The sequence below is a fragment of the Anser brachyrhynchus genome (assembly GCF_964034855.1).
Source record: "Anser brachyrhynchus genome assembly, chromosome: 1".
Lineage (NCBI taxonomy): Eukaryota > Metazoa > Chordata > Aves > Anseriformes > Anatidae > Anser > Anser brachyrhynchus.
Window position 1 is genome coordinate 206,596,957 of NC_137694.1, and position 17,948 is coordinate 206,614,904.

Genomic DNA, 17,948 nt, shown 5'->3' on the forward strand with positions numbered 1-17,948 from the left:
TTTATTCTGATAAAGAAAGGACTCCAGATGTAAGAATGTCAGTTCTCAGCCCTAAAAGAAAAAGGGAGGGGAATACGTTTTGGAATGGAAATAGCCATCCTTTTCTCGAGGACAGAGGATGTGGGTGACAGTTTTTCTAATTCTTTCTGTTGTAATGCAGCAGCAACTTGTGCTGTACCCAATATTTTTTTCTGTAGAGGAAGACCTCATCTTCAGCTTAGTGGTTTACCATCCACACCAGCAACTTTTTTCTGACAGTAGTCTTTTCATTGCAGCCATTGCTCCTGCTTTAGATCTCTTGATCCTGATGTTCTGGTAACATCTGCATAAGACTTCCTTTATTACTGTTCCAGGCACTGTCGCTTTCCATCTCTTTGCCAATGTTTTGGTATGATGATGCAGTGTCCGAGCAGCATTTTGAAACTGGTCACCTTTATGTAACACAGCACTGGTCCCAAAAACAAATCTTTTTGAATTTATGCTTGAAAATGTCAGACCTTACTCAGTAGGAGCCACTCAACAAGAGCCTATTCACTTCAGATCTGAACGTGGTCTAAGCGGAAATAAAGACTGTAATACTAATCCCTGAGTTAACCTACCCTTTTTTACAATCTGTAAGATTAATAACAATTCAGTCTTGCATTGCATTACATCCCTTTACTACACTCTTAGAGAGACACACAGGACAGAATAACCCCATCCTAAAGTAAATGCCTAGAATAGAGTAGATGAATGGTGCTGCCCCCTCCACTGACTGCACTTAGGCACCAAGGTGCTCAGCTGAGGCAGAGTCACCTCTGCTATAGACACTGGACGATGGGGGAAATGAATCCCACCTAAATTGCCTGAAAATCCTGAGTTGTTAAAAGCATAACTTTTTTTTTTTTTATATGTGAGTGCAACTCTGTGTTCCAGCACAGATTACGTATGCTGGTCATTGCTACGGGACACTTACCTCTTTGTATTGTTTTGTACTATACAAAGCAATATAAGTATATTATATTTATATATAATATAACTGTATCAAGTAGCCTGAGCAATCAAGTCCACGGATCAACATTCATGGTTCTACATCTGCAATATTTGTTTCTTTCTTCAGTCCCCAACAACTGAGGAAAAATAGTATTAACTGTTCCCATAGAGTATCTATGTTAGGATTCCACCCTTATCTACACAGCCACATGCTGTTTTGTCCCACAGGAACAGGGCACAGAATGATTTCACAGGAGGAGAGATTTAGGACAACTTTCCATCTGGCATCTGCTTAGCCTTCCAACCTATATACATGATGTTTTGCATAGGTCATACAGAAAATGTAATGGAGAGCTGCCTGTGAATGCTGTTCATAGTGTAGTCAGGGTTTAAGGGGAACAATAAAGGAGAAGACAGTGCAGGGAAATGAGGTTATTTCTTAGCATCACAAATGATACTAGGAAAGTGCCGAGAATGGGAGAAAGAAATGAGGTTATTAGCAAAGATTGAGGAAGAAAGTAATGGAAGTGTAACATAAATTGTAACATGACTCAAAAATTGGAGATACTCAATGCAGAGCTTTGAAAGAGCTTAAGATTCAATGAAATGCCAATAAAACTATAGAGCAAGCTTGTAAAAGATCATTCAGTGATTTAGTGCTGAGACAGGGGAACTCATGCTAATTTTCTCTCTGGGAACTCTGATACTGGTCCCTAGAAAGTAACATCTTCACTATGTGTTTCATCTGACCTTCCACTGCATTCTTAGGTGTAGACCAGAAGCACTGCCAGCCCCATGGTTGCTCCAGGCCTCCTGGATGGACTTGGGTCAATTACAGCCTCCTCCTGAATGTTTGTCTGTATTGTGCAGAGCCAAGCACAGTGCAGAGCATCCCCCAGTAAGTGCTGGTCCATACTTGCAAATACATATAGTAGAGATGTTCCTGATCTTATCCACTGTTATGTTTATGAGAATTGCTTTTTGCAGGTGATTCAGGAGAGGATTCCTTGCAGAAAGCGAGCGTAGGGAAATGCACCTGATATGAAAGTCATATTGGTAGACCCATTACAAAGTTTAAACCTGAAGTGTGATGTTCTTTCCCCAAACCTATTTTGGCCTTGCCAATGGTAAGTACCGATAACCTTGGAATGCATGTACAAGTCAAGTTTTTCATGAAATCATCTTTAAGTGCTAGCCAGAGTGATTTGTTGTGGCTGTAAGTGTTCTACCTAGTAATGTGCAAAATTAGAAAGCATTTCTTTTGCCCAGTTGTGGATGTTCTGCCAGGCTACATCCTCCCAGCTGAGAACTGTCCCTGTGCCTGACCAGTAAGGCAATACAAAGACAGCATCTCCCCTAGATCATTCCTGTTAAGAACAAAAGGAGCAGCTTGTCAAAGGGCTCAAAGCCCCAGAACCATTTCTCTGAAATTTCTGAAGATTTTCACCGCCCCCCCCAAAAAAAACCCTCTAGCTGAATTGCTGCTGATAATGACCCAAGGGCCACTGACCTTGGGTCCTGTAAACCTGCATTTAACTCCAGCCAACCACCAGGCAGGCTGTAAACAGATGTTCTATTCCAGAGCCAGTTGTTGGCAGAAGACGTGACCGCTTCTGCCTGACCCCCCTACCCGGTAAGTTACTACTCTTTCCACCCTTTTCAAATGCCAATTTCATAGGTTACTTCTTGTGAAACAATGGGAATGCTTCCTAAACAATTTGAGTGACAAACAGACAACTTAGCTTAGAGAGTTAAAATAATTCATTTTCGCAATCTAGGTCACTTTGCCTGGGACGGGTTTAGAAGTGTTTACATGAACAACTCAGCTGACAGATACGAGAGGTCAGGCATCTGTGGAAGAGTGGCAGTGAGGAACATTTGGGAGCGATAACTCCTTCCAGTGTCACAGCTGAACGCAGAGGGAGATAGCAGGTCGCAGACTGAAAGTGCCTACTGCTCAGGAAGGATGTGGGCAGCTGATGTACATAGATAGTAGCAAAGCCATGCTTTTTTGCCCAGGGTACTGACTGGGCTGCAATTAAAAACAGAAAGATCAACTAAAAAGATGATAAAAATAGGACAGATCCTCACACATCCTCTAAAAAGGAAACTTACGTCTCACCTTTACATTATAGCACTCTGAATCCATCAATAAAATAGGAAGAGAAGAATCATAGAATAGTCACAGGACGGTTTGGGTTGGAAGGGACCTTAAAGCCCACCCATTTCCAACCCCCTGCAAGGGCTAGGGACAGCTCCCACCAGACCAGGTTGCCCAAAGCCCCATCCAGCCTGGCCTTGAGCACCTCCAGGGATGGGGCACCCACAGCTTCTCTGGGCAACCTGTGCCCGGTGACTTGGGCTTGAAGGAGCCTCTGAATAAGTTCATCACAAGGAACCACAAGGGAACTAAGCTGTCTGAGAGACACAAGATGCCACCACAGGCCAGAGTGTGGAGAAATCAGTAGCTCCTCCACCCACATCCATCACGGCCGCATAGGCCGCAGGACTCAGCAAGGCCTTGCCACTCTGCCAAACGGCACGAAATGTCCTGGGCCTCCCAGCGTGGTGTCTTGGTGCAGCTTTTGCTGTACTAATGTATACGTTGCACAGGTCTGGGAATGACGGTGGTGACAGAAGGCGCACAGACTGTCACCTCCTCTGTCACAAATGCCAGAAGCAGTCCCAAGGCCTACTCTGGTGAGAGGGACTAAATGAGAGAACAGATACTTTTTCTACTTGTCATGACTGTTCTAAAGAAAAAGCATCATAAAACAGACATCAATAAAGCATTTTATACCCAAACTAAACTCTTGCTTGCATAATAAGAAAACCAACTTCTATTATTATCCCTACAAGTGCCACCTGGGGGGCTTCTCAAATTATATTCCTTCTTTGGAGTGGTGTCCATGGATTCATTTATGAACATTCATAAACTGGGAAAGAGGTGAGAAGTTGGGAGGCAAAACCTGCAGACTAGTCAGTATTATTTAAGGAAGGAGAGTCCTGGAGAGACTGCAAAGATTTTCTGAAGGTTTTATGCTGGAATAATGTGCTCAGCTTGGCTACTGTGTCTAAAAAAGAATATAGCTGAAAGAAAAAGTTTGAAAGATGGGTAGTAAAAATCGTGTAAGAATGGAAAACTGTGAGTATTAGAGGAAAAATGCTGAAATCATTAATTTTAGAAACAGAACAAGGAAGGGAGACTGTGATGAAGTGCATAAAATAAATGCTCAAAAGAGGCACCTTGGGAATCTTCCATGCATGTGCTTTTCACAAGAAAATATTCACTGAAATAGAATAGCGGTCAGCATGAAAGGGACAGAGAGAAATATTTCAAACCCTATACAACCTCCACTGACTTATGGGGTGCTGGGTAAGAGATTAGCTGGGCTGAAGAACGGAACGGGTATTTTCATGAAAAATGTGAACTGAGATCAAACATATATGGGAGAGAGATAAACCTTAAAATTCTGTGGCATTCATGTAGCCTAACTATAATGATATTGTTGGGGAGAAAACACTTACCACAAGTATTAATGCAACTAGATTATAGGATCTAGTCATTACTAAGGACAGGATATTTAACTTAACAGATTACAATTCAGATCCAGTAAGATCATTCCTATGCAAGCACCAACACTTTGGTGGGCATCCTGATTAAAGGCGGTGCATCACTGCCAGAAAAATTTAGACATCTATGTTGAATCACCTTGTTTGGCTTTGAGTGCCAACAGCATGAGGTAGCAAGAGCTGCTTAATCGTGACACGATGTCTGCAAATCCTTTGTAAAAGAACTCCTTCAGATACTCCCTCTCGCTACAGTGACACTCGAAGCATCTCGTGCTAGTGAGTGGGTATTACATGGGAAGATGTTGTAGTAAAAGTTTTGTCCTCAGATGTCTCTGAAATTGTACACGCTCAATCAAAAAGAAAAAGGCTCGCGCTTAAGGCAGAATGTGCTGGATGGTTTCAGTACTGCCCACCCTTCTCTTATTTCTCAGTCTAGGCTGAGAAAGGTAGATAACTGGTTTGATTGTTGGTGGCAGCTGGCTCTGTTCCAACATAAAGGATAAAGCCAGGCCAACATGAGGCATGGTAATTCCTGGGATTGTATCAAAGGCAGAGATATGCGAATTATCTTCTTTACTCAAAAGCTTTTAAGACTTCAGCAGGATGTGTCACAAGCTTTCGGTAAGGAATTTATTACTTTAAAAATTGCTATGAATCAGTGCCATGGTGCATGTGAAATGAACATGCGAAAGGGGAAGAAAGACGGTCGTGCCCAGCAGCCTGACAGCCAGTGCCTGTTTAGCTGCTGCGGGAATCTGTTCGTGAGCGTGAGCATCATTAAGAAATTATATCTTCTTTTACTGTGAAGTGCCATTCCCTGGATAAAACAAAACAAAAGCTAGATCAGGCGATCACCATTGTTTCAAATCTTAAGCCAAAGCAGTCTCTCTCTGCTTTTCCAGTACTTAGACATCTCATTGTTGAGCCAAGAGTAAAAGAAGGGTGAAAAAAAAAAAAAAAAGAGTAAAAGAAGGGTGAAAAAAAAAAAAAAAGAGTAAAAGAAGGCTGAAGCTTGTACATTGTCCTGATACGCAGCAGCTGAAGTCAAGGTTGCTAACTGGGACCTTCTCCCAAAATCTCTGGCCTCCACTTCTTTAACAAAATGGCTGCATTCCAGTAGGTTTCTTCAGGGATCTCTGGAATATGCTGATCTCCAGTTTTCCTTTCTAGTTTGCAATCCAAGATGTAGGCAGCACTCCTCCGAGAAAGATGCGAAAATACAGTCCTAATATTACCTCTTCCATGTGTCTGTGTTGTCCTGAAACTTGACTTTATAAATAAAAAGGTCACTTTAGAGGTGGTTTTAGCTCTAGGGATGAGTGGTGAGAGTAGGGTTGAACTGTGGCGTTTTGCTGTGAGCTCAGAGAAATTTAGGGTTGTGACTCAAGGTCACAGGCAGATTAGGAATGGCTGTAGGGGCTGACACCTACAATATGGACACAGATTTCGTTGTCCTTTGTGCTGACACCGGAACTTGTCCAGTCCCTTGATGAGTTGGTTCAGGACACCAAAGTGGCAGGAAACAACTTCAGGAATAAATAAAATATAAAATAAAATAAAATAAAATAAAATAAAATAGAATAGAATAGAATAGAATAGAATAGAATAGAATAGAATAGAATAAAATAAAATAAAATAAAATAAAATAAAATAAAATAAAATAAAATAAAATAAAATAAAATAAAATAAAATAAAATAAAATAAAATAAAATAAAATAAAATAAAATAAAATAAAATAAAATAAAATAAAATAAAATAAAATAAAATAAAATAAAATATAATAAAGGAAGTGAAAGTTTTTTACTGATTTAGTGACAAGGACTGGGTGATTGAGGGTCATATGAGCATGAGAGCTGGCACCAGGAACAGGGCGGCTTCATGGAGCCGGGGACCGATCAGGGCTGTAACAATCCGACTGGCTTCAATTGTCACAGAACAGGGAGCAGGGAGTTGGACTGCCACTGTGGGTCAGAGCGACGTGGGTTGTGGATGGACATCCTATGCTCAGCTCTGCTAGCTGGTTCTTCCAACCTCCTCTTCCCACCTAATGGTGATGTTCACAGAATTACAGAATGGTTAAATTGGGTAATGTTGCCCCAGATCTGCCAGCAGAGCTGCCCCAGTCAGTGGCCGTAAGCCAAGTTACTGTTAAAAAGATTAAGCTAACCAAGCTATTTGGGTCTGAAGTGGGCTGGGAGACAGCTCTACCAGCAGACAGGACAGTAAACTCCTGAGGAAGGACAGGGCAAGAGGTCTGGTGGGCTGGGTGCACAGGGTACACACAGCAAGAACTCCTCGGTCACAGCTGCTTACAGTATACACACTACTTTGTACCCCTAAAGAAGGCGCATATTTTAACATTAAAATAAATAAATAAATAAAGAAAGAAAGAAAGAAAGAAAGAGACAGACTGCTAGGTGGCTTGATAAACATTATTCTTACAGGGAAGAAATAGCAAGTCTCTTAAGTTTAGTGGAGAGACATAACCAGAAGAGATGGCTGAGAGCTGGAGCCAGGCAAAACTCACACGAGAAATAAGGCACAATTGTTGAGCTGTGACAGTGATTAACCAGTGGAACAGGCGAGCACGGGAAGCAGTAGATTTTCCATTCCTTCAAGTCTTCAGCTCAGGACTGGACACCCTTGTGGAAAATCCTTCCAATAAACATGAGATTTTGGGCACAGCACTAACTAGCTCAGTAAAATGCCGTCGTGCTTGTTAAACGGGAGGTCAAGCTAGATGACATAAAACCCCGCCTCATCTTAAAAATCCCTGAAGTAGATGAAACAGCTATTGAGCTCCACTATGGAAATGTTTAGGGTATACATTCATACTCTTTCCTTGTTGGTGTCTTGTGGCAGTGTTTTGGAATACCGCAGCCGCAGATGACCCGATGTCCAGGCCATCATCCTGCTCCTGCTGAACCCTCCTTTGGGGTCAGTCTGTCTGTCTGAAGCCCCTTAGCTATAGCTACCTCCAGCTCAAAAATCTGTGTCTAATTCTGACTGTGCTATGTAAAAGCAGAACTACAAATTAAGGGAAAAAGGAGCATACTTTAGTACCGAGTGGAAGGAAAGTAGAAGGAAGTATATTTATTCAGATGCGACAGATGTTATGTGTGAATGAAGGCTGAGTAACGAGCTTTTCATGCAGTCTTCAATCTGCAATTTGCTCAGCACGTCATGTCAAAAGCTTTCCGAGTCTCTAAGATGCATGCACAGAGCCCGATACCTGTGCGCAACCTGAGTATTTGCATGAGACCATCATTTGGAAGAGTTAGCATGTGTGAATTCAGACTGTTTGTGCACTCAGCTACCCAACTTAAAAGAATGCCTTCATTTTGAGGCTGAATTAAAAAAAAAAAAAAAAAAAAAAAGTCTATTCCTATCATTACTTTGCAATATTACAACACTATTTTCATTCAAGAAAGAGCCACAGCAAACAGCCAAGCATAACCCACGGTTCACAGACTGGATCTGAAGGCTCCACAGTTTTCAATATATATATTTTTTTTCTACCAGTCAACTCTGTAAACCACTTCCCAGCAGCAAGCCTGCGTGCTCACAGTAACTCTTAAGTTTCTCAAAGATTATCAGAAATATGTCACTACCCAGAGCCCAAATCTTAGCTTGGCTGTGAAGGTAAAGGAAACAGGCCAGTGAGACTTTTCCTTAATTATGATGCTATGTAACTTACTAGATTACCGTATTTTACTCTTAGCTAGTCCTGGTTAATTCTGTGCTTCCTTCATGTTGTCTGCCCTGCACCTGTAACACGCTTGTGTAGAAGGGAATTCAAGATGCCATTGGCCTCATTGGTCCTATATAGGATCGGTTCTGCCTCAAATGTTCCTGACTGACATTTCTCTAACCTTAAAGGTCTCCATACACCATCCTTCACAGCAATCTTTTCCTATTCATTATCTATTTCTATAGTTTTCCTATATGTACACTGAATCTTCTTTACTGTAATTAAAGCCCATTGCTTCTTGTCCCAAAAAAAAATAAAAAAATTGTTCTTTTCAATGGTCTTTCATTTCTTTCATGTCTCTTATCATATTCTTCTCAGTTTCCTGTTGTTTAGGCTAAGAAGTTCCAGTTTGTTCCATTTTTCCGTTGCAGGTCACGGTTTCAACCTTCTCATCATTTCTGCTGCTTCTTCTCTGGGAGCTCTCCGATTGACTCATATTGTTCTTGAGCTGTATTGCCTGAAACTGGATACATAGATGAGACCTTAGCTGCTGCAGACGACATGATGCAACTTTTTATCTGTTTTAATGCCTTCGATCTCCTTCCTGAAACCTGGTCTTTATTTGCGTATTCTCTGTCCCGTGCTTGCACAGTTGAACATTTCTGCTTAAGTGTATTATCTGAAATTTATGTCCAGTGAAAATCTATTTTCAGACCCTTTTAGAAATACGTGAAAAGCTTTTGGAATTCTAATCCTAGGCCCTAGTGTATTTTCGGTCCCCTCCTACCTCTGTCGTTTCCATGTGGAATGTGCCCACCTTCCATTCTAGCGGCTAAATTATTAACAAATTGATTATAAAGGACTTTAAGCATGGAGAGTCCAACTAGCAAGGAATGGTACAAAGCAATTGTGACAGCGCTAGTCTGGTAGTACTCAGCACAGAGAGGCACTGAATTTGTCATCTCCATGCTTTTTAAGGTCTTCACATAGAAAAATGGCAGGAAGCAATGGTGGGCCATGGTTTAACCCACTGTTTTTGAAAGAATCATTAGTTAACGTGGTATTTTCCATTTGACACCTGCCCATATCCTGCACAGCCTCTTTTGTCAGCCCAACACAACTATTTGTGTAGTGAAGTGGTAAACCAGGCTCGGGGAAAACTAAAGGGCACAGGGAGAAGTACAGTCCAAGGCTAGGTTCATGCTCTGTGCTGGTTCACGGCGTGAGCTTGTGCCAACACGAGGAAGAGGACAGGAACGTATGGCTGGGAGTGTTTAAGCAAAATTAAGCCCTTGCTGCTGCTCAGAGGAACGGCCCCACGCACATTTCTGCTCCAGTCTTCTCTCTGATGCTGGGGGTAGTACTTAACACTGCTTTCTTCTTTTTGGCTTGGTTAGTTCTCGACCTGATCGGATCTGGCTGATCACACATCTAAATGGTCACCGATGTTGGCTCAAGACCAGTATTGGACATATAAGAGGGGTCCTAAAAAGTAGTTTCAAGATTGGTTTTTGTCTCCCTAGAATGATGTTTTGGCCCAGAAAAGTGTCTCCTTTACCACGCCTTCCATCACCTCGCTGTGCTGCTGTGTGACCGATGAAAAAGACACACTAGGAGCGTGTACGGGGGTGTTGTACCAGTGCCTCGCCTTCCTTAGCCGGCTGTATCGCTGAGGGCCTTCCACCTGCAGCTCTGCTTTCCACCCCCAGCTCTCTATCTGCTCACCCGAGATACCTTGGCAATGTTTCCCAGGGCCTCTGGGGCAATATCTTTTCCTTGTTTTTCTCGTGCCGTTGTTCTCGTGCTTTTATTCTCATGACCTTGCACCTGCAAACCTCGATAGTTTTCTTTGCAGGTTCTCATGAGAAGTAATTGCCACCAGCGTGAGAATCACCCCTTTTCCTCCCTTTTCCTCCCTTTCCACCCCTTTCCCAGCCTTTGGTTGTAGTTTTTAGTTTACGTTACAGGGGGCACAAAGCTTCACAACCCACCAGAATGCATCTCCTGCGATATGAGCAGCTACAAGCAGTAGTGTTTGAGTGGGTCCCGATTAAAACAACACAGTTAATATGGGAAAAGCATGATGCTGATCAGGGGTCAGTGTAGAAAGGAGTCCAGGAGAGGATATTGATCTGAGGACCCTCCCCACCTTTTTTTTTCCCAGCTGCCCACTTGGAAGAGCTCTCCCTTTCCCTTCTCTTTTTCTCTTTCTCCAGTTTACTTGCACTGTTAGATTCAATATATGCCCTCAGCCACGAGCACTGCTACTAAATCTTTGTGCATCCACATCCTATGTGCAACAGGGGAACGGCAGAGAGGGCAGGAATCCCCCAAGAGCCTCTTGCTTTAGCAGCAACAGTGTCTTAGACTGGCTTTGTGCATCCTACGGGTGCAGGCAGTTTAAGCTAATAAAAACTGGGGTTGCAGAATCAGGATGGGGAGTGACAGTGGAATGGGAACGTGCTTTCTGGTGGCAGTCTGCAGCTGCATTGGGTTGGAATAGGGACACTCTAAGTGGGAAGAAAAGCCACTAATACCCAAGACTTTGTAAAGAGTTAACAGCTTACACGAACTGGTGTGACCAGATTACTTTTGTTCCAGTTCTTACTGGTGTGACCAGAGGAACGGTTCAGGAACAGAAAGCTGCCAAGTAGATCCCTGGCTGGTGGGATGGGATTTTGGGGAGAAGAACAAGCAAGAGCAAAGCCACGAGGTGATAGGGTACAGGTGCTGCTCCAGCAGCTGCTGCTATGGCCTGCATTTCCTTAACACTGCTGGTAAATCTGTGCCTGCGACCTGTTACAAGGCTTCATGGTTACTTTGGAGTTTTTCCAGTGCAACTACTGAAAAATTAAATTGAAATACGAGCTGAGAGAATAACTCATTCCTTTAAATACAGATTAACCTTAGGTGTCAGGCCACTTTTTCCAAGCAAACAATTCTTGCCCCATGCGGCTAAAGAAAGCCTGATGTAGAAAGAATAATAAATGTGCCTCTGAGGCATTTCTAAATCGCCTGATTTTGTTGCAGCTGAGCATTGCGCGGATATTTTAGTACTGCAAGTAGCTCCTGAGGATGATGCCAACACAGTCATCATGACTGCGTGTGTTTCAGTGGAAAATACTTCGGGTTAAGTTTTGGGCGTGGCTATCTCAATAGAAAAATATTTAAGGGAAAGTGTATTGTCATGGTAAACTGCACTAACAAACAGGGTGGGGCATGGGAAAAAAAAAAAGCAAAAGTTACATATTAATGGGAAAAGGCAAAAGTCACATTTTGCAAAATTCTCTTCAATTATCCTTATATTTTTCACATCAGCTGCTCCTTTGCCGAGCGTGGCTTGCACAGAACAGATAGTGCAGCACAAAGCCAGGTCTGTACTGCCTTTGCCATGGACTGGCTGTGTAACGGGGGTGCTTTTTTAGGACAACCCCCTGGTGTTGCAGACAGAGCTAGGCCATGAATACTCGACCCAAAAGGCACCAGGAGGTAACGGAGACATGGGGCTTCCCTGGATGGTCGTGACCTGTTGCATCTTTCCCATATTGAATGCAAATCTTGGTGGGGAGCATCCTTGTAGTGTTATTTTTGGGAAGATGTGGAGAAAATTTTAGGGAGGTAGCTCCACGTATATTCACTACGTAGACAGGGAAAGTGAAATGCAGTTTATCTGAACTGTTTCCTATGCTGGCCTTTCAGACTTTTTTGGTGCTTTGGTGTTAGATTCAGTACCTTACCATTCACGGTGATAGGAACAAGTTCTTGGATGGCCAAAAGGATGGACATTAGCTCTTGGCGTTTAGGACGCTTTTAATTCTGATACAAAAGTACCGTGCCAAACCAGCAGCTGAATTCCTGTTGCTGGAGGTGGTATTGCTACTGGACCTTGACACAGGGCCAGCGTGGGCTGCAGATCCCCCCCATTCCTTCCACAAACTGGGGTCTCAAATCCCTTCATAAATACTCTTTATAAAGTTCAAAAGTGCCTTGCTGTCTCGGTGAGAGCTCCTTCACACACAGAACAAGTTCTTCTGGAAGAAAGGTTATTTTCAACTAGACTAAAGGCTCTGGTCACATGAGCTGTGGGTCCACGAGGATTTGGTGATGATACTGGCTTAAGTAACCCTGGCTTTTTTCCTCCCATTTCCCCCTCTTCCCACCAGTCATCCTTGTGCCACTCCCCACGCTGTGCCAGCAGAACTGTTTGTGTAGCTACACGGCGAAAAAACAAGGGGACTGATCCAATACAACCAGACAAAATGGAGAAATCCTCTTTGTTTTCTTGAGCCAGACTGTTCGGCCTGTGTGATTCATTGCACAACTACACAAATCACTCAGCGGCACAGACGAGGAGGGCAGGGGGAAGCAGAAGAAATTAGCTGGGTGGGCAGAGATGGGATGCTCAGGGCTCCGAGGTGCCCAGTGCCTGAGCAGCACTGGTGCCGACGGTGAAACCACAGATTGTTTAGGATTTACTGTTGCTTACTGCTTGCTGGATTTACCGCCAGCACGGCAGCAGAGCTGTTAAAGTAGCACAGATAGTCTCGGGTCAAACCTTTCAGCCTTGATCAAACCATGAGCACACAGGGAGGTTTTGGGAGACGGCTGAGCTGTAGCTCCCCACCACCATCAGGAGGGGATCTTCTTTCTCAGCTGTCTTTCATCCCTGCCTGCAGCTTCCAGCCTTCCCTTGCACCACTTCAGGCGGTCAGCAGAAGGTTTGCACAAGTCTGATCTTCATTAGCTAAGCAGAAAGATCGAGTTACTTTGTGCTTGGGCAGTTTTCTCCTGGGTTAGCAAGCCGAACTGCCTCATTGAACGCCTTTTGAAAAGCAAATACCGGGGAAGAAAAATGGTGGAAAACCAGAACTAGGAGCACAGAGAAGGTTTAGAAATGGGGGTGGGTGAGACAGCCTTCTTTTAGCGGCGCTGAGCTGTGAGATCAAGTCGGCTGTCTCATCGTCTGATTCAGATCCACCTTCCACTTTCATGCAGGTCGTTAGCTCGAGCAGAAGACTAAAATACATGGCTTCTATCCATACCATCCTAAACTTCTGCCGCAAGATTTAAGCGTGTGAGCTGTTCCCTGCTTTCAGAGCATGAGTCAGCTGAAGGCTTGACCCATTAATCTTTCAAAAGTGAGAGGGGAAAAACACCGCAGCCTTTGCTGGCTGTTGCATTTCCATTATGCAAAGGGGACGCTATGGGTTTCTGTGTGAATGTGTTTTCATTGGTCTCGAAATATGCTGTTTTCATAAGTCATGAAATATGACTTTAGCTGTCAGACGTACGAACTCTACTGGTGTTTGAAAATCCAGCTGTGTTTTCAGATTCTTAACAAAAAAATAGCAGTAAAACGACCTCTGTAATTGGAGCTTAAGTGACAGGGCTCTTGACAATACGTGAGGCAGAACAGAATCCACCTCAGTTGCCATGGCTATGTTTTCCCGTCGAGCTAACAAAATTAAAAATTTACTTTTGCCAGTTAATTCAGCCATTCTTACCAATACGCCCATGAAAACCTGTCAATATCAAAAAGAAGGAACACTTTTGCACAGCAGATGGGCAATTCAGAAGCAGGGTTATCTCTGCACATAGGTAAAGTAACCGTGACCGAGGGCAGCACAATATTAGTGGCAGCACAAGGGCCAGGGCCCGCTGTAAATGCCAGAGCTCCAAAAAGCCAGGCCCACAGCTGCTCCACTGAGCGATGGGAGAGGTTTGGAGGCCAGGTACAGCCTGGGGAAAATACCTCTGCAAGAGGCACGAGCAAGAAAATTAGTAGAAACACAGCCCTGGACATCAGGAAAGCAGGCTTAGGAAAATCTCAGGCTCAGACTGGAGTTAGAATCAGACAGCGAGGTGAAGGTTAACAAGAAAGGCTTCTGTAGGTGCACTGGCACCAAAGGAAAATATGGGGCCAACTGCTCAATGGAGGCAGTGATAAAGGACATGGAAAAGGCTGAAGTACTCCAAGCTTTTCTACCACGGTTTTCAGTGATATGTTCTGCCCTTAGGCTTCCCGGTTCCCCAACCCTAGTTGTACAGTCTGTGGAAGCGAAGCTGTACCCAGCACAGGAAGCACTAACATGAACTGGATGTACACAAACCCACGAGATCAGACGGGGTGCAACAAAGCTACTGGAAGAGCCGGCCAGCGTCATTGCATGGCCAATCCTGATCATCTCTGAAAGGTTAGAGTGATCTGGGGAGGCTGCTGATGGGTGAAGATGGTTAAAGATCACTCCTATCTTTAAGGAGGGCAAGAAGAAAGATCCATGGAAGAACAGGCCAGTCTGCTTAACTTTAGTCCCTGGGAAGGTGGTGGAGCAAATCCTCCTCAAAGCCATGCCCAAGCCCAGGAAGGACAAGAAGGAGATTGTGAGCAGCCAGTGTGGATTTACCAAGGCAAATTGATTGCTTTCTAGGATGAGATGATAAATAAAAGACCATTTAATGTCTTTTATTGATGGCCTGGATGATGGGATCATACAATCCTAGAATAATTAAGGTTGGAAAAGACCTTCAAGATCATCTGGTCCAACTATCACCCTACTACCAATGTCACCCACTAAATCATGCCATAAGCACCTGGTCCAACCTTTCCTTGAACACCCCATGGGATGGGGGAGAACAACAGCAAATTTGTGGACAGTACTAAACTGGGGATGAATGACTGATAGGCTTGAGGTCAGGGCTTCTCTGAAGAGAAGGTAGAACTAGAAAGGTTGGAGAAATGGATTCACAGGAATCTAATGAAGTTCATCAAAGGCACCCCAGTAATATTCTGCACCAGGAGAGGAACAGCCTTATGCAAGAGTAAAGTTTAAGGGCCATCAAAGGAGCTCATCAGAGAAAGACTTGGAGGTCCTGGTGGACAGCAAGTGGAATGTGAGTCAGTAGCGTGCCCTTGCAGCAGAGAAGGTTAACCAAAACCTGTTATTAGCAAAAATGTAGCCAGCAAGTTGAAGGAAGTGGTTCTTCTTCTGTGTTTGTTATTTGGAGAGCACATCCCAGAAGCGTCCAGTGTTGAGCTCCCCAACAAGAACTTGACTACAAGAAAGATATGGATATACTGGATTGAGCCCTGTGAAGATCCACCAAGCTGGTTAGGGGACTGGAGATCTGATGTATGTAAAGAAACTGAAAGAACTGCGTCTGTTCAGCCTTAAGACAAAGGTAAGGAGGAAGCTTATTGCTTCCTACAGCTAATGTGATGGCACAGAGAAAATAGAGATGCACAGGATAAGGATGAGAGGCAAGGGGCACAGACTGGGATATGGGAACTTCTGACCTGGTACAAGGAGAATAATATTTACCGTGAGGGTAGGAAAACACAGAGAATAAGGACTTGTCTTGAAAATCTGCTCTTGAAGCTATTTGAAAATGGACTTGCCGAGGCCTTCAGCAACCTGATTAAGTGGACCCACTCTGACCAGGGGTTGGACTAGATGATCTTTGGAGGTCCCTGCTGATCCACATGGTCCTGTGATTCTGTGAAGAAATACGGCTTGAAGAGCATGAATGAAAGGAGTGAGTCTGATTTACTTTCTCCCACACATATAGAAAGTGTTTCAGTGTCCCTGTATGATCCAGAAATATTCTGGTATGTTGAAAAAAAAAAAAAAACCACCTTCCAATCTGTTGAACACCCCATGACTAGTTTTTTTTTTTTTTTTTTTTTTTAGCATTTACTATTGCAGTCCTTTTAGAACTCACATTTGGCAAAATCCTCTTATATATATCAAATCTAGTCCTCCCAAGTACACACTGTGTGCTCACAAAATACCACTAAATCATCATTAACTGAAACTGACTGCAGATTTCTTTTTAATATAATTGTTCTCCCATTTTCCTCTATACACTATTTCAAGGGCCCTATTACTTCTTAGTTAATCTACGTATATTATATAAAAGTATCATAGTACCATAGCAATTAAACAAATCAAGAACCATAATACATATATTTTCATAATCCAACCCCCCCATCCCGTGCCATGATATGAGAAAGTCTATGTCCATCACACCGCTGAGAAACTGAGGTACAGAAAAGCTCAGAGGCTTTCCAAAGAGAATCCTATCAGAGCACAAAGTGAAGTACATTCTGTGAGCTTTCAAGCCAGTGTTTAACCACAAGCTAATTCTTTAAATAGATGCCTGATGAAGTGTACTATGACTTTTGGAAACTCATCTCCCCTGGTGTACTGGCTCTTCATGCCTTCTGAAGTAGGAAAAAAAAAAAAAACAGAAAAAAAGGCAAGTGGTTTAGGCTAAAAACCAGGCAGAGAGGCCAGAAGGACTGTAACTAGTGAAAGAAGTCCTCTAGCATCCAGATGGGAGAAGGCAGAGACCAGTTTGGGCCCAGCGAGTTGGCGATGGAGACGGAATGGTTTTACTGGCTGATTGTGGGTGTGGGTGGAGAAGTTTCCTGTGTGCAGACCAAGAATCATAGGTTGGCTGAGGCTTTCACTCCCCTTATGTTTTGGATGAGCCACTGAAAGGTGGTGGAGCTGGGTGTGTGGCCATCTGGAGGATGTCAGTTGACAGCTGCGAAATGCAGAGGAGTTGTCTTCTCTCCATTAGCTCAACGGCACCCATGGTGAGAAGTTAAATCCTTCCACTGCTGAAAACTTCGTGCCTTCTTTTCACAGGTCTGCAGCACAGTCGTGATTTAGTCTTAATTAAGATGCCACTCTAAAAATATCCTGTCGTATTTTTTTTTAAATTATGACAGGATATTCTTAGATTGGCATCTCAAGTCTGCTCATTCTTTGTATACGTTCCCACAAAGGTATAAACCACTCTTATCACAACCTTGATCTTAGAGCACAAATCTGAGCAGTTGTGAGCTCCCAGAGCTTTTATTAGTTGTGATCTACAACCTTTTGCTGTATATTATGCAGTGCTTCAGTGGAGCCTACAGATCTGCAGCAGAAAAGAGACTATTGCTAAAAACAGCACACACCAGTTTAAGCTTCCTCTCTTCCTCCTTATCTCTGAAGTTTATGCCAGATTAAAGTTTAGATAAGGCAGGCTCACCTCTGTCACTGCCCTCCAAGAAACCACTTTGCAAGACCGGAATGTCTCCCCCAGGGAGGAAAGACTTGTTTCTGCCCCTACAAGAAAAGCAGATAAGACATTGTGCCTGTGGGCAGATTACTTTCCCCCTTTGGTAGCGATTTTTTTATTTTTTATTTTTTTTTTACCACTCATAATTATTATGACTCTGGGACCTGCGGTTTTAGAGATGAATAAATTAAAATCTGGCAACAGCAGCATTTTATCTACAGCCGTGGTAGAAGTTTGCTGGGGAGCAGAGGGCCGGGTGGGTTTTGGACAGGATTTTGTTGCTGTATTTCATCTGTGCCTGAGGTGACAAGGCAGGTGCCAAGGCTCGCCAGCTGCCTCGTATGCTCACTTTGTGGGGCTCTTTGGAGAGCAAAAGAACCAAAAAAAACCGCACTTCGTGCACATTAAAAGGCACTTGAGAGCAGCATGAAATGGACAGAGGGACTGCTGGCCTGGAACACAAGTCCGATGAGGAGCAGCTGAGGGAACTGGGGGGGTTTGGTCTGGAGGAGGCTCAGGGCAGACCTTACTGCTCTCTGCAACTGCCTGAAAGGAAGGGGTGGGGAGCTGGGGGTCGGCCTCTTCTCACAGGTAACCAGTGATAGGACCAGAGGGAACGGCCTCAAGTTGTGCCAGGGGAGGT

At 43.7% G+C, this 17,948-nt stretch overlaps 1 long non-coding RNA gene across 1 annotated transcript in view; it reads right to left on the reverse strand.

Annotated features, from left to right (window-relative positions):
- Nucleotides 1–17,948, reverse strand: part of LOC308189465 — a 30,322-nt gene that overhangs the window by 7,847 nt on the left and 4,527 nt on the right. The gene's annotated exons all lie outside the window — the stretch shown is intronic.